The 13270-nt window shown below is 33.7% G+C and overlaps 1 protein-coding gene across 4 annotated transcripts in view; it reads right to left on the reverse strand.

Moving 5' to 3' along the window:
• Tsc22d1 (TSC22 domain family member 1) overlaps nucleotides 1–13270 on the reverse strand; it is a 111922-nt gene that overhangs the window by 4668 nt on the left and 93984 nt on the right. The window lies entirely within an intron of this gene.

Raw genomic sequence — 13270 nt, forward strand, 5'->3', positions numbered from 1 at the left:
TCAAAAATAATTGCAACATAAAATCTGACCACAGAATGTAAACATATATTACACACACACACACACACACACACACACACACACACACACACACACTTCTTCGAAACAAGCATTCTCCCTCATGGAGCATCCTTTCCTAAAATTTCCATCACAGCCTTTTGGAGAAGCTTTAAAGCTGACCCAAGTCTGGCAGAGGGACATTTAGTTTTTAAAACTGTCTAAAACAATTAGGAACCAAATATGGTGAATTCAGTAGATGAAGAGGAGGATAAAACTTTTGGGGGGTTAAAAACTAAGTGTATCTATAAGACAGTAAGATACATTTTTATTATAAGGTTCATGTTAGGCTTTGATTTTGAATAAAACATTTACTAGCATATCTATAATTTATAAAAATTAACTATTATATATTTTTAAAGAAGGCACCCATTTTCAGTAAAAGGAAACAATACGTAGAAACTCAAAACCTATAATAATTTGGAAAACAAGCATATAGTCCCTATGTCTACAAATGCTAAACAGAACTATTATTTACTACATGATAGCTTCTATACTTTGAAAGTTAAAGTTATGACTAAAACTATCTGTGATAAGATCCATTTATATAATCCAACTGAATACCAACTTCAAAGGAAAAGCTATAAAAGAGCTTTAAAAATCTTCTACATTCACATAAAGAAATGAACTTAAAATTCTCAGCTGGAGTTTAAAAATATTACTGAATTAATTGAATTTTATTTAATCAAGTTGTTCTTGAACATAAGCAGAAATCAGTTAACTATGTTTTTATTTCAGTCATTTCAATTAAGCAACAGAAGCAAATACAAACATATCCCTCCTGAGGGACATTTTGGTCATCTCTAATACTTTCTATTTCAAATAAAATGCAAGAAACATCTTTGTATATTCATCCGAGAGAGGGGAGGGAGAAAGAGGGAAAAGAACATGTACATTTCTGTAGAATTTGCTAAGCCAAAGGATATGCAACAAAAAGAATGATTAGAAATTTAATTTTTTCAAACTTTTCATATAAACATGCTACTTTTTTTGGAAACTGGATTTTTACCTGAAAGCTGAAAAGACATAATTTGGAAAAGAAGGCAAAGGAAATGGAGGAAAGGTTCGTGGAGGAAAACCACTGAATCAGAAATATCTGGGGTACAAATGGCTAGAATTACATTCAAAGGTTCTTGTGTTTGTCTGACAAAACACCTACGAGTCTTGTGTCAGAGCTCATCGAAGACTTGCTGATAGGACAGAGAAAATACCACAAGCCTCCAGAGGAAGCTATAAAGGTAATGGACCATACAAGTCAGCTTTAGGCCCTGGGCAGAGATCAGGAGCTCTCACTCCCCAGAGTATTCTGAAACATAGGGAACAGACTGGACACTAGCAATTGGGATGTTTTGTTATTGTCTGCTTTGGAGCCTTTTTGCATGGATTCCTATTCAACCACCTTTTGCATCTTGGTGTAAAAATATTTGTGTCCAACTAAGAAAAAAATATTAAGGAAAAAAAAAAAATGGGGAAACCGTAGAAGAGGAGCAGAGGCAGGGCCTGTACTGTATTTCTGAGTAACTAAATTTGATTTGACAAGGTCAATATTAGTAAAGGGGGGAGGGGATCCATCACCACTCAACAAGGATAATCTTTCTCCCCATCCAAAATTCCTTGTAAATCTGAAATGACTGCCAAGGAAGCAGGTAAGACACATGGCCCTGCAACTGACCAAATCACTGTTGTCTAGGGACTCCCAAGTCACCTCCACTTTTCTAGTTTACTCTCATTAGGCACTGAAAGCAGGGTTATCAGGTTTAGCAAACCGCAGGATTCCCTGCTAAAGAAAATGTGGTATATATATGTACAAGAAAATATACTCAGCCATAAAAAATAAAATCCTATCATTTGCAACAATATGGATGGCTTTCAAGATTTTATTAATTGAAATAGGCCAGACCCAGAAAGACAAATACCACATGGTCTCATTCATAGGTGGAATCTAAAAAAGTTGATCTCATTAAAGCAGAGTAGAAAGTAGTTCACAGGGACTGGGAAGGTCATGTGGGGTGCAGGGGAGGGAGAGGGTGAAATGAGAAGATGTTGGTCAAAGGTATATAATTACAGATGGAAGTATAAGTTTAAGAGATCTGCTGTACAACATGATGGCTAGAGTTAATGATAATATATTGTATATTTTAAAAATGCAGAGTGGATGTTTAGTATTTTCCTCACAAGAATGTAACTATATGAAGTAATACATTTGCTAATTAGCTAGACTTAACTATTCTACAATATACATATATTTCAAGACATAATACTATATACAGTGAATACATACAATTTTATCTGTCAATTTAAGAAATATTTAAAACTGAAATGTATTAAGAAAAAATCTGATTAACAGAGAATGAATAATGCTTTAGTGTTGATTCCCCTCCACATTGTCATAACAAGAAATAATGCCAAAGAAATCAAAAAAGGGAAAAGCTGTTAAACTCAACCATATTTTAAATTTCCTTGTTTTGATAAAGGTTAGAAAGTGGAAAAAATCTTCAAAAAAAAAAAAAATAGAACAACAAAAGGAAAATAATGAGAGAATTGTGAGATAAAAGAGAAGAAACTTTAAGGATGACTGTACATCCAACACCAAAATGGAATGAGTTCCAAAATTAGAGGGAAGGGAAATCATTTAGAAATTAAAAGAAATCATTTAAAATTTTTTCCAGAACTAAAGGGCACAAAAGTCCAGTTTAAATGAGATGATTAAATGCCCACCACTATAAATGAAAAAAGCCTTATAGCAAAAGCACATCATGAAACTTCAGTTCATTTGGATAGAGAAAAATTCCTGAAAGCTTACAAATGGGAAAAAAAATAATTTACAAACACAAGAACTACCATCAGAATGGGTTTGATGGCTTTCAGAAAACAACAGAGAAAAATACCTTAAAATTTTGAGAGAAAAAGGTTTTTTAAAAAATATCTAGAATTCCTTCTTGGCTAAATCATCATTTGAGTGCAAAGGTAGAGTAAAAGCATTTTTAGATATTTCACGCACCACAATGGAGGAAAGCAAACCAAGAAAATAAGAACGCTTAAGAAATAGGAACCAAAGGATCACACACTGAAAAGAAAGAAGGGGAAAGAGAGGGAAACTACAGGTGACAAGGCCAAGCAAGCCCAAGCAGCAGTGGGCCTGTGCCTAGTCAGAAGGATGAGGGACAGCTGAGGGATCAAAGGAGCCGGGCAGTGCCCATGGGTATGTGACAGGGCTGATGGAACCACTGGATAGGTTCAAAGACAGTTTTTCAGAAAACAAAGCAAAAAAATAAAACAAATACTCAAATAAAATTTATGTGACTGTATTTTTAGATTTTTAAATTGATTTAACTTTAAGAAGTTAAATTTACTGGGAATAATATGAGGGTAAATAATATTACACAAAAACGTGGAAGTAAATAAGGAGGAAAAATAAATAATTAAAAGTGGCTACATCTGAAACAGACTTGGGAGGAGTGGATAAAGGAAACTCTTAATTTTCTTCTATTCATTCTATTCGATATTTACATATGTACCGTATTGCCTGGATTAAATAAAACACTTTAAAGCAACAGAAAGAGATTCACAGACACACAGAGAGGGACCTACAGGAGATGCCCTACCCTTCTGGCCTTCCACAGAGTACTACCCCAGGCTGGAAAATAATCCCCCAAAAGAAGGAGACCGAACAATTTTCAAAAATCTCACAGGGTGGGGAAAAGGAAGGGCTATCACAACCCTTAGTTTAAAAAACTTGTAAATACAGACATCCAATACTCAGAAGGGTGGTGGGGGAGCTTAGTCCTAGGCTGAAGGGGAGATTTGATCCTGTAGAAAGTAGTTTAAAGGAAGCCTTGAACACATCAAACTATTTTCAAGTAATTTAATATTGTCCTAAAACAAAGCCCAAGTATATTTAATAAAATAAAATCTCTACCATCCAATTATTCATAGTATCTGACACCCAATAAAAGGTACCAGACACAGAAAGGAACAAGTAGGGAAGTATGACTCATAATGAGAAAAACAATTAATCAAAATGACCCAGATATGACAGAGATGACAGAATTTGTAGACAAGGATTTTAAAGCAGCTGCTTTGACTATATTTTGACTATATTTTCTAGACTATATGTTCCAGAAGGTATTTAGTATACTAAAGACAGGCATGAAAATGCAAATTAATCAAAATGGAAACTACAATGGTTAAGAATAAAATACACTTTATATAGGATTCTGGTAGCAGAATAAATAGGGCAGAAGCATTACTGATATATTAACAATATAAAGTATTCAAAATAAACATAAAAACAATTGGAAAAAGAAGAATGAAACAAAAAGAAACAAAGCATCAATTGTGGGACAGTTTCAAGAAACCAAATATATCTGTGGTAAACTCCCTAAAGACTAGAGGAGGGAAAGGAAGAAGAGATATTTTAAGAAATAATGGCAATTTATCCCAAATTTATTAAAAACAATAACTCACATATGTAAGAATTAAATAAATCCCAAAGCAAGAGAATCATGAAGAAAATTACAGCAAGCATGTGGCCCAAATTGCTTAAACAGTGATAGAATCCTGGAAACAGAGAACTGTGTTACATACAGAGCAACAAAAATGAAAGTGGACTTCAGGCTGGAAACAGTGCTAGAGAGAAGACGGTACAGAACCATCTTTATAGAAAGAAAAAAAGACAAACTTGTCAATCTACAATTATATGCCTAGTAAAGAATCTTTAAAAATCTTTAAGGCAAAATACTTTTTCAGACATACAAAGGCTACAAAAATTTTTCACAGACAGACCTGCATACAAGAAAGTTTAAAGTAAGTTGTTCAGTAGGAAGAAAATGATACCAGATGAAAATCTAGATCTACACAAAAGAATGAGGAGTGTCTGAAATGACTATCACATAGTTAAATATAAAACCTTTCCACCCATTACTTTTAAAATCTCTTTTAGCAGATAACTGACTGTTTAAAGGAGAAAAAAATAACAATGTATAGAATGGACTATTAAATATATAGAAATAAAATGTATGATGAAAAACACAATAAAGGGGCTGGGGTTGTGGCTCAGTGGCAGAGTGCTTGCCAAGCCAAGCCCATGTGAAGCACTGGGTTCAATCCTCAGGCCACGTCAACATAAATAAATAAAATAAAGTTACTGTGTCCAACTACTACTAACAACAACAACAAAAATTATATATATATATATATATATATATATATATATATATAAATATATATATATATATATATATATAAAAATATATATATAAAAAATAACCAGAACAAAGTCTAGGAAAGGAGAAAGAAAGTATATTGCTGAGTTAAAGTATAAAGTAAAGTAAAGTATATTGGTGAGTTAAAGATGTATGCGATGAACTCTAAAGGCAATAAGCCAATATAGAAGGAAAAAATGGAATCAAGAAACAGTACAAACTCAAGGAAGACAGAATGAGAGGAGAAAAAAAAAACAATAAAAAATCTAGATTTAAACAATTTATATCAACAATTATATTGGTATAAATTAAGCTTCCCAATTAAAAGGCAGAGACTGCTAAATTGGATGAAAAGGACACAACTATGCTACCTACAGGAAATGTACTTTAAATATAAAGGCACAGATATGCACAGGAAGAGGATGGAAGAAGATATGCCATGTTAACAGTAATCAAAAAAGTAGGATTGACAATATTATTTAAACAAAGTAGGCTGTAAAGTAAAGAGCATTACCAGGAATAAAGCGTCAGTTCATCAAGGGGTCGTAAAAATCCCAAATGTTTATGTACTAATAACAGAGCTTCAAAACACATGAAGCAGGGCTGGAGCTGAAGCTCAGCAGCAGAGTGCTTGCCTAGCTGTGTGAGACACTGGGTTCGATCCTTAGCACCACATAAAAATAAACAAATAAAATAAAGGTATTGTCCATCTACAACCACACACATAAAAAAAAAAACATGAAGCAAATATTGATAGAATTGTAAAGGCATTGGATGTTTCATCAATTCCTCTCAGTGATGGAAAGAACAAGTAACAGAAATAACAAGTAGACAGAATGTTATTAACCACTTGACTTGATTTCTGTAGAACATTTCATCTAACATTAACCGAATACACATTCTTTACAAGTACATGTGAAACTTTTACCAAGATAAATAATATTCTGAACTATGAAACAAGTCAATAAATTTAAAAGGATTCAAATTATACAAAGAATGTTTTCTGACCGTAATGGCATTAATTAGAAATCACTAATAAGATTACCTGAAAAAATCTCCAAATACTTAAATGAAATGGGCAAATTCTTAGACAACCACAAAAGTCATACAAGAAGAAACTGATAACTTGAGGAGTCATATATTATTTACAAAATTGAATTTGTAGTTTAAAATTTTCCTATAAAGAAAACCTCAGATCTATATGGGTTCACTGGTAAATTCCACTATAGATTTAAAAAATAAATAATACCAATTTCATAAAAATTTTCCAGAAAATTGAAGAGGAGAAAACAATTCATTCTATGAGGCCAGCATTCCTGATGCTAAATTTTATTTGATGCTAAAATTAGATAAAGACATTATTAAAAAAAAGTCTACAGATTTGTAGCCCTAATGAATATAGACGCAATTTTTTAAACAAAATTTTGGAAAATTAAATGAAACTACATATAAAAAGAATACTATATCACGTCCAAATGCCATTTATCCTAGGAATGCAAGATAAACATGAAAATCAATCAAATAGTTCACTTTACAAATAGACTCAAGAAGAATTGTTGGATCATTTCAATAGACACAGAAAAAACATCTGACAAAATTCACCATCCAAGATAAAATCTTTCAGTAAAATAGGAACTAAAGGGAACTTCCTCAACATTCAACAGACATCTTACTTAATGATAAAGAATTAATGTTTTCCCCCTTATTATTAGAAGGGAATCATACCCACTCTCAGTACTTTGGCATCATACTAAAGCTAATAGCCAGGTAACAAGGCAAGACAAAGAAAGAAAAAAAAATATCTACACTACAATGAATAAAATAAAATAAAATTAAATCATCTTGATTCACAGATAACACGATTATCTACAGAAAATCCAAAAGGTCCACAAATAACTACCAAGAAGCAAGTTTCAAGATCACAAGATATAAGTTCAATACACAATAATAAAGTTGCATTTCTATTTATTAGTAATGAACAATTTAAAATTTCATAGTAGCATGAAAATACATGAAATGGGTAAATATCTAACAAAGTAGGTACAAGATCTGTATGCTAATAAAGTACTGATGAGGGAATCCAAGAGAACCAAATAAATGCTGAACTATATGCTGTGCTTGGAGGTTGAAAGACTCATTATTATTAAACTATCATTTCCTTAACCAAAAACTATTGTATAGATTCAGTGTAATCTTAATCAAAATCGTGTTGAAAAGTTTTAGTGATTCTAAGTGTCATAGGCAAAGAAATTAGAATAACCAAAACAATTTTGGAAAAATAACAAGGATGAAAGACTTCTGCCACTTGATCTCAAGGCTTTCATCAAGCTAGTATGGTATTGGCCAAAGGACAGACATATAGAGCAATGGAACAGATTAGAGAGATCAAAAATAGATCTACACATACATGGCAAATTGATTTTCAACAAATATGTAAAGGCAGCTCAAGGGAGATAGTTTTCTCAATAAACAGTGCAGGAACAACTGGATAACCACAGCAAAAACTAATACATAACAATCCCCCCAACTTGATTCATTTTTCACACATGACTTCACATAGATCACAGATCTGAATGTAAAATCCAAAACTATAAAAGTTTAATAAGAAAACATAGAAGAAATCTTTTATTCCCCAAATTAATAAAGATTTCTTAGGACACAAAAAGCACTATTCATGAGGAAAAAAAAAAACAATAAATAAGACTTTTGTCAAAAAAAAGAACATATATTCTTTGAAAGACAATAATACTACATGAATATTGCAAGTCTTGTATCTGATAAAACACACAAAACAACTGCAGGAAAATGAACAGTCCAATAAAAGAAATGGTCAAAATTCTTGAACAGATAGTCTTATCAATGATATATATATATGACTGTAAATAAGCAAATGGAAAAAATTTTAAACATCATTATCAATACAAAAATGCAAACTAAACCACAATGAGATATTATGACACAACACACCTATTAGTATGGCTAACATAAAGATATAAAAATAATTTTAAACCTTTAGATACCAAATGTTGACAAGAAGGCAGAACAATTGGAACACTTACATTGACAGCGGGAATACAAAATGTAACACTGACTTTGCAGAAGTTTTTGCAGTTGCTCACAAAGATAGACCCATCCACATACAAACAAAGATGTGTCCACCGAAAACCAATAAATATTAAAAAAATTAAAAAAAGAAAAAAGGGGGGGCTGGGGATGTGGCTCAAGTGGTAGCGCGCTCGCCTGGCATGCGTGCAGCCCGGGTTCGATCCTCAGCACCACATACAAACAAAGATGTTGTGTCCGCCGAAAACTAATAAATAAATATTAAAAAATTAAAAGAAAAAGAAAAAACAAAGATAGACCCATACTTTCTATAAAACCTAGCAATCCTAATTCAGGTTACTTCCTTAAGAGAATTAAAAACATGTTATCATCAAAATCAGTACATAAATGCTTACAGTGACTTTTTTATAATCACTCAAAAATAGAAAAAATCCAGATGTCAACTCAATTTAAAAATAGATAAACCAATTGTACATTTATACAAGAGTACTACTACTCAGCAATAAAAACAAATGACTACCAATACACATAACAGTATGAATAAATGAATCTCAAATACATCACAGTAAGTGAAAGAAGCAAGACTCAAAAGGCTTTGAGAACATTTCACAACTCATTCCATTAAACCAGCATTCCCTTAATACTAACACTAGATACAGTATAAAAGAAAAATGAAATCTACAGCCCTAATAAATATAAATATAATATTTCTTTATTTGATCTTTATGTATACACATGTATTATTTTTATTGTAGTAAAAACATACAAAAAAGCTTACCATCTTTAAGTATACAGTTAAGTAGGACTAAGTATACCTACATTGTTATGAAACAGATCTCCAGAACTTTCTCAACTTGCAGAACTACCCATTAAAAAATTCCCTATTTCTCCTTTCTCCCCACCCATGGTTAAACTTTGTTTCCATGATTTTTGACTACTTTAGATATCTGTATTATTTTGATTAAAAATATTCTAAAGTAAAGGCAAAAAAAAAAAAACTACTAAAAATATACAAACCTAAGACTTGAATATATTCATTGAAGAGACCTAATAATACCTATTTTATAACCAATTAATTATTTTATGATTGTATGATATGTATTATTTGGATTGAAATTTGAACTGCAATTTTGTTTCTTTCCTAAAACTGTTGAATTTAATGATTAATCTGCAAAAAAATTAACTCAAATATATATTATATATATTTCCCTAAATCCCATATTAGTTTTAAAAGACTTATAAAAAAATAAATATTTGCTTTAAGTGTGAAAAACTTTAAAAACCCTAATAAAATGCTAACAAATTTAAGTATTATTTTGTATTTACTTATACATACCTATATATAGTACATAAGTTTCTCTGTAAATATGCCTTTTAACATATTTTTTCTCTCAAAACGTTTAATTATGTTTAAATTATTATAATTCCAGAAATAATTCATAGATCTCTAGTGGCTGTCTGCACATGCCTCTATTTTCTTTGCCTTATTTAATGGAACTCTAATTCTAAAAGAACACTCATATGCTAAAAGCCTCTGTTTTATAGATGGCAGAAGACTTATTCAAGAGAAGTCACAGGAGTTCTGCAGTAAGGGCAAGAGATGAGACTCAACTCCCCTCAGTGCCTTTAAACAGTAGGACTCAAATGGTTAATCCTTTCTTTTCAACTTCTTGAAAATAATCATTTTGAAGCCAAATGCCATTTCTGTTAAATAGTGGTAGATTATGAAAATCAGGAGCCACGGATAAAAAAGGCACTACAGATTTAGATATTCCATATAAAACATCTGAAGAAGTGAAAAGTTGTCCTGATTATGGTTTTCTATTCCAAGAACCTCATGTAAGTCTATCGAAATGGATATTATTTTCATCTTACTTTTGCATAGCTACAGAAAATAGATGCCTTGGGCTCTTTTAAAACTTTAAAAATTGTTACTTGAACGAATTTCTCATGAAAATTCCAGAAGATAATAACAATGATAAGCCATAAAGGGGGGAAAAAGCCAGTAGGAACTAGACTGTTTCTCTATGCATATAGAACCAATTGGGGCCATTTATAGTCCATCCCTCAGTGATCCTAAAATAATCAGATGAAGCTCAACTGAACAATTTTACTTACAAAGGTCAAGAAAAATTTGAGGGTATTACATAGCTACTGAATGCCCAATGTATGGCAGGCTTAGGTAAGCATTAACATACTGGAAAAGAAAACTTGGTGTTATCTCAGGGTGTTTAGTAAAATACTTCTGCTTTATCAAGTGACACATTTCTATATTATGGTCTCTCTAGACACCAGCTCTGTCACTTAAATGGTGCCTGGGGGTTTTAACTCTCTGATCTATTCAGAAATTTAGAGATAAAATAGACCTTAGAGATCATTTAGTTCTAATATCCTTATTCTGTATGTTTAGAAATGGAAACTCAAGGACATTATGCATTTTGTCCAGGTTTTACCTAACTAATTGTGGGATGTGGCACAGTGACAACTTCTTATTTAATATATCATGTTTTAAGAACATAGGCAAGAAATTCCAGATCCATATACTGAAATCTAGCCCAAAGAATATTATCAGAGCTGGAAGGGTAAAGAAATTATAAGGTGAAGCTTCCTCCTGCCAATCTCTGCCATGGGACCAGAGTAACATCTAAAACCACCCATTGTACAGATAAAGAAAACAGCAGCAGTGGTTGGCCAAATTATATTATAATATTATATGCCAAATTATATTGTGAGCATGTACAAATATGTAAAGACAAATCCCATCATTATGTACAATTATAAAAAATGTGGAAAGAGCTGGGTGTAGTGGTGCATGCCTGAAATTCCAGCAGCTCAGGAGGCTGAGGCAGGAGAACCACAAGTTCAAAGCCAACCTCAGCAAAAGTGAGGTGCTAAGCAACTCAGTGAGACCCTCTCTCTAAATAAAATAACAAAATAGGGCTGGGGATGTGGCTCAGTGGTTGAGTGCCCCTGAGTTCAATGCCTGGTACCAAAAGAAAAAGAAAATATAGAAAGGAAAAAAAAGCAAGCAAAAGGTAAAAAATTTTAAAAAGAAAAGAAAGAAACCAAGGGATAGTTTCTGGGCCTTACAAAACTAGTAGGAGTTGTCTAGTTGTCTATAAGAACAAGGAGAATGAGAACAGCTCCATGACAAGGAAAGGGCCAGGCAAAAGCCTGGGGCATGAGCATGCAGTCTGGACACTTCTTGGTGAGTGTGGCTGGGGAGAAAGGAGTTGGGGGTTAGTGCTACAAAGAAGCAGTAAAAGGAAAAACAGCTAAGAGATTGGGGCCTCATAGGCCCCATGATGACAACTAGTTTGAGAGCAATGGAGTCCACACAAAAGGGTTTAAGCTGGCAGGTGATGGTTTGGGACTTGTGTGTTAGCAAGGCACTCTGATCACAATGTACAAGACTAGAGGGGATGGGATTGGAGGTCAAATGAAATGAATAATGAGGGAAAGGAGACGTTTAGGAGTAGAACTGAGAAGACTGGCTTGTGGAAGGTAATTACACAAATGAGTAGAGGGTGATACAATTAACCAAACAGAGGCTACAGCTAGGGGTAGGAACTGGTTTTGGAAAATGACACTGACTGTATACATGAGGCTGTGAGAAATATGGTAAAACTGAGGAGGGACTGGGCCTCAGAAAAATATTTGCAAATTGTTAAGTACTAGCAACACACATTCATGGGAGTGGATGAGATTATTTCAGGAATGTGTGTGAGAAAAAGATAATGAAGTCAAGTGGTTGCATGTTTTGGGGGAAGCCATGTAGCATGGCAGACACTGAGTTTTCTGTGGGTCTAGAGGACATCACAGAAGGTGGCTGGGCTTGAGCCATTTTTCAAGAACTTTGTCTGGAAAGTACACTTTTGGATGAGGAGACCAAGATGATGGAGGTAATTTGACAGTGGCTGGAGTGAATAAAGAAGTCAGTAATGGCAAATGTCCAATGTCACATGACCGAAAAGGTTCTGAGAGAACCACCAAATATGTCCTGTTAGAGGACACTTGGGATAGCTGCTTCACAGAAGGAGCCAATAGTCAGACAGAGGGTACACAGAAAAGCAGCTGTGACAACTCAGAGAGAGGCACCACCCCTGTTCTTCCTATCACCCTAACGCTGACTAGCACCACTACTGAGAAGAAGGAAGAGGCAGGTAAGAACGAGCAAGGCCCCAAACCCAGAGCCATTGTCCAGACTGGGTTGTTTTCCTTTATAGGGCAAGAGTGCACAGAGAGCTTTGATTCTGAGAATCAAGTTTCAAAATGAAAAGAAGGTTTTGTTTATTTTTAGCTGCAAATGATTATTAAAAAGACCAGAGTTTATTGGGAAGTTATATAAATGGCATAACATGCCAGTAAGGAAGCTGGACACCAGGGTGAAGGGGAGATTCAACAGGGCATGATTAGTAACACTTATTAACCAAACTATGAAATGTTTAATCTTCCCAATTAAGACATGAAGGAAACAGTCCTGGAGGGAGGCACAGGAGAATGTAGCATCAGTCACCTGGAAGATGAAGCCAGGTCATGGAAGGTACTGGCAAAACCCCAGTGAGCTACAAGGACATAGTTCATTATTTGTGTGGTCCGCTAAGGCCACACATCCATCTTCAGCCTACACATTAAGAGTAAAATAGCACTGTGGTTGACCATGAAGAGGACTGGGACACCTCTGCTTTTCCCCTCTTCTGACATACCAAGCCACACCAAAGGTGCTTGTCCAGAATGTGGGACAGGAGGCAGATACATAGGGAATGGACCCAGGTCCCACTGTGTCTATTCCAAAGTGCTAGAACAAAGAACTAAGTTTTGCCTGTGTTGGCAGGAGAGCTTTGAAGCAAATATGATATTAAAAAGTTATTATACATAGAACTCAGTCTTATATATCAAGATGAGCCTTTTTAAGTAACCAGAAGTATATGAAAAGTCACAGAACT

This window comes from Callospermophilus lateralis, chromosome 12, assembly GCF_048772815.1.
Source record: "Callospermophilus lateralis isolate mCalLat2 chromosome 12, mCalLat2.hap1, whole genome shotgun sequence".
NCBI lineage: Eukaryota > Metazoa > Chordata > Mammalia > Rodentia > Sciuridae > Callospermophilus > Callospermophilus lateralis.